This window comes from Octodon degus, unplaced genomic scaffold (assembly GCF_000260255.1).
Source record: "Octodon degus isolate 3935 unplaced genomic scaffold, OctDeg1.0 scaffold00009, whole genome shotgun sequence".
Taxonomy (NCBI): domain Eukaryota; kingdom Metazoa; phylum Chordata; class Mammalia; order Rodentia; family Octodontidae; genus Octodon; species Octodon degus.
The window spans coordinates 29301071-29305824 of NW_004524585.1; the positions used below are offsets into that span (position 1 = coordinate 29301071).

At 39.4% G+C, this 4754-nt stretch overlaps 1 pseudogene; it reads left to right on the top strand.

Annotated features, from left to right (window-relative positions):
- The first annotated feature begins 3154 nt into the window (after window positions 1-3154).
- Window positions 3155-3258, top strand: LOC111814796 (annotated as a pseudogene).
- The last annotated feature ends 1496 nt before the right edge of the window (window positions 3259-4754 follow it).

Genomic DNA, 4754 nt, shown 5'->3' on the forward strand with positions numbered 1-4754 from the left:
AATATCCAGATGGGGCATGTCACTTTGGACTTTATTATATCAAGAGATTGGGAGAGTTTATAAAACCTTGGGGCTACTGTCATTCTAGTGAATGCAAACTGTTTCTAATCCTGCTTCCCGTTAGGAATAGAAAACAACACAGCCATCAAATTAATGTTCACATACCATATGCCTGAGGCTGTATAAATTTGTTAGAACAAAGATACCACATTTGGTGCAGTTGCTGAAACTAGGATATTATTTGGTAGAGTCTACAGTTAGTTCACTTCAGCCCACCAATATCTGTATGGTTTGTGAAAAGGCCAGAATACAGTGGTCAATGAAATGGCCACTATGTGGCTTTTGCAAAATTGACCACAGGACAAGGCCATGATGAGTGACACCTGAACAAAACCAGAAGGAGGAGGAGAAAGAATACACAGAAGGAAAGCAGCACCTCATAATCAGAATTACATTAGATAACACTGTAAATTAAAACATTAACAAGGCAAACCAGGAAGTATTTTTCAAAAGGAAGCGCAGATTCTCCCCCAGAACATCACGAGGCTGGCCTGTAACTGCTGCCCATACCATGAGGGCCACCCCACCAAGAGATAATCAAATTACATGGAGAAGGCCCACAATAACCAATAGATAAAAGCCAACCTCATCCCCTCTAAGATGCCAAAATTACCACAGCTATCTCTAGTTCTTCTAAGGACACTTGGGAAGTGGCAAAGGGACCTTGACCATGCACAAAGAAATGTCATCACCAACCAAGTCCATTGTGGGTGACATATACAACCTTAGACTTTTATGGAATGGTAGGTAATTATTCCCAGAAAAACTGAATATGGCACTTGAATAAAAGTTCATTTATTACTGACAATACATTTTATTTTTGAGCTCCTGGTCCCACCCTATTTCATGTTCAGTGACAAAAGAAAATCAATTTGTGAAAAGTCAGAAGTGACACTAATGTTTTGCTAATATACTCTACAGGAAAAGTGTTTATGTCATGCTGAGCTTACAAAACACCAAATAAAGACCTGAGAAATAATTAGCTCAGCAATTCCAGGCCTGGATTTACAAGCGCAGCCTTCCTGTCCATCTCACACTAGGGCATATTTCATTATTGCAAAAATATACCATGAGAGAAAATTTTCAAAATAACCCAAGGGAAAAGTCACAAAAATTTTCGAAGATAAGGTGACCGAAAAAGGTTGCAAAATAGAATTATACTAATGCAAGTCTCTAAAGAACTCTAAAGATTATTAAATTAAACCAGCATCTCTCAGACTCAGCTGAACACTAGAATCCCCAGAGAGCCTTTTAAAATCCTAACAGCTCACCCCCAGATCAATCACATCAGAATCGCTGATTATTTTGCTGAGTTCACACACCTACAATATTTGAATGGCAAAGGAATACCCATCTCTGACAAAACTAAACAAAAAAGGGGAAACAAATGAAGGACCACTTTATATCTGTATATAGATATACAGCTACTTTCTTTTAATTCAATGAGAAGAAAGACTTGTACTAATAGTGTTTGGACAAGATATCCTGTCTGCATCTTGTACTATGAATAACCACTACAAAGACAACAACATGCAATGTATTAATTATTGAAACTGTCCTAGTAATCGGATTTGAAACTGTCTCATTGCTATTTGTTTCTCAATAAAATTAATTTAAAAAAATAATCTCTGAAAGTAGGATGCAAGTGCTAATATCTTTTCAGGCTCCCACAACTCCAATGTACAACCAAGGCTGAAAACCAGTGGAATAGACCCTGGAAAGCACCAAATCTTTAAATGACTATGATCTTCTGTTAGGTTTAAGAAAAAATAAACATAAAAAAAATAAAGTTTGTAAGGGCCAGCAAGAGAGCTCAGCAGACTAAGCACCTGCTTAGGCAAGCACAAGAACCAGGTTCAATCCCCAGTATCAAATGCCTCACTGGCCCGACCCCCACAGCACTCTGAGTCGGCAACCAAGTCCTGTTGTGGCGGCACATTCCTATAATCCCAGTGCTAGGGAGGCTGAAAATAGGAGTATCACTACAAATCCAAGCTGCATAGTAAGACCCCGTACCATATACATAAAAGTAGATGATGATGATGATGATGATGATGATGATGATGATGATGATGATAAAGCTTGTGTTTCAAGGGTTCCAATGCTGGCAGAATTGTCTTCTCCCTGCATGGTCAGAGCACACTCTTCAATTCTCAGTCTCTGGACCACACCAGAGAGCAGCTATGAAGAACATGATGACAGAGCCTGTGAGAGCCCCAGCCCACTTCCTGGCACATGAAAGCACTGTGTTTTGGGAAGAATAGTCACAATCAGGGGCCACACGTGTTCCCAAAGAAATTTTAGACACATGCAACTGCAACCATTCATTTGCCAACATCAAAACAAAAATATCTACCCAGAGTCTCCAATTCACTAATGACTCTCACACCAAAAAGTTGATTGTTTGAAGCAAAAATTACATACCATATTTTTGCCAGTTGGCTAAGTCAAAAGACTGAAAATCACCAATGTTTGGATGTGTGTTGAGAAACAAGGTTCTACAAATTAGTACAACCTGCTTTTAACAGTAACTGAAGAAATTTACATGTAAATATTCTTTTATCCAACTAATCTATCCTGGGCACCTGTCCTACAGAGACCTCTACATATTACTCAAGGAGATACTGTTCAACCACATGTAGTGATACATGCCTGTAATTCTAGCACTTGTGAGGCTGAGGCAAGAGGATCACAAGTTCAGGTCCTACCTACGCATGTTAGTGGGGCCCTGTCTCAAAATAATAACTTTTAGAAAAGGTTTGCACTGAATGCAGTTCAGTGCAAAGGCCCTGGGTGCAATTCAGTGTTGTCGAATAATACACACATGTTTGGATTTCATGGTACTGAGCACTTCTTGGAATTCTTGGGCTATCTGTAGTGTTTCTTCAACTGGAACATAGGAAAGGAGGAGTTGTTTTCTAGTTCACCAAGTGGGAAGAACTGCTCCTGCCAACAGGGCCTTTGTGATGGCCACGTTTGTCGCCTCTATGTGATGTTACTTGAGAAGTTCAATTTATTGGTTTCTGATGTTTTAGGGCCATTCATATAAAATGTTAACATCATTTTATTCTAGTTATCATAAAGTTCACCTTTAATCGCTTCTTGGCCTTTTGGCCAAGATCAAGTGTAGTATCTGTTCTTATCAGTTTAATAAAGTTCACCTTTATTTCACTTTATTTTAGTTCTTCTAAAACATACAGAAAGGGGAGGGGACACAACATAGCAGCACTGAGCCTGCCTGGCAAGCATGAGATCGTGAATTTGATTCCCCATACAAACACACTCATACACACTCACACAAACACACACACACACACACACACACACACGGCCCTTTCAAACCAAACAATGATAATAATCATTTCTATCCATTTACATCCTCTCCCCCTGCTGTCCTCTGTGCCCCTCCGCCCTGCTTGCCATCTTTGGAGTAAGCGCTACCTTGAACTTCACATTTTTTTATTCCTTTGCTTATTTTTGAATGTTATGAAGATAATATTGCACTATACATGGTTTTTAGGACTCTGTATTTTCATTCGAAATTTTGTGACAAAGACTCACCTGGTTTTTGTCTGTGTGCTGCCTTGCGCTGTCCCACTTTGAGAACTCTGCGGCTCTCCATCCTCTTGCAGTTGGCGTGTTTGGGTTTCCAGGTTGAGACGCCTGAGAACAGCACTACGAGGCATGGCCTTGCTCTCATTTTTAGAGCACAGGAACGATCAATTTCTGGCAGGAAATCTGGCTGTCCTCGAACTAGCGCCACCACCTACTGGAGTTACTGAAGGGCTCCCCTAAATGGCTTAATTTTTCCTCAATTCTCTGCCCAGCCCAGTTTAAGGAACCCCAAGGAAGGATCACATAAGAGAAGCAAGAACTCCTTTAATAATAAATGAAAACAAGAGACAAGAAAAATAACGTCATAAGACTGTCCTGCTACAATGCTATATATGGGTAGATTTCTAAATGTGTAAAAATATGTAATTATTTATTCCTTTTTAAAATACTTTTCTATTTTTTATTTTTTGGTTTTTTTCTTCACATTCTATAGAGATTTAAAATTCACCATATTACTACTTGATGGAAAATACCTCTTCCATGTTATGTCTAAGATGTTTGATAGTTAGACAGACAGTGAGTTTAAGTTCAACTGCCTATGTTATAGGGCAATAATATCAGTTAGCTTCTCTTCTGGAGGTTAACAACTTAAGTTTGCAGATCAAAAATTAGTAAAAAGAAGGGCTACAAGAACAGCCAACATTTTGGCCCTAGCCTCTCAAGGTTAGTGACAACTCAGGACATAAGCAAACCTGTACTGTAACATCCTATAACTCAGCGGTGTCCAAAATTTTCTGATCAAGGAGATTATGGGGCCACAGAGAAAAGTGATTGATGATGTAGAGTGTGCCTAAGGAGAGTCACTTTTAGAGAAAACATTCTCTCAGGCTTTCACAGAGAGCAAATTGGTCAAGCAATGGCCATGATTCATCCAAAGGATCTACAAATGGGGGTACAGGGTTTCAGGGTAAATCCTGAGGGGATTTGACTGACCTTGGCAGATACAAAAGTTACCTTTCTTGTTATATAAGTCTTGCTTTATCTTGGTCTTAACCATCCAGCAGAAAAGTTTAAAAATGAGGTATAAAAAGTAAAGCCAGGAGAGGACCCAGACCGCGAAATCCTGAACAGACCCAGAG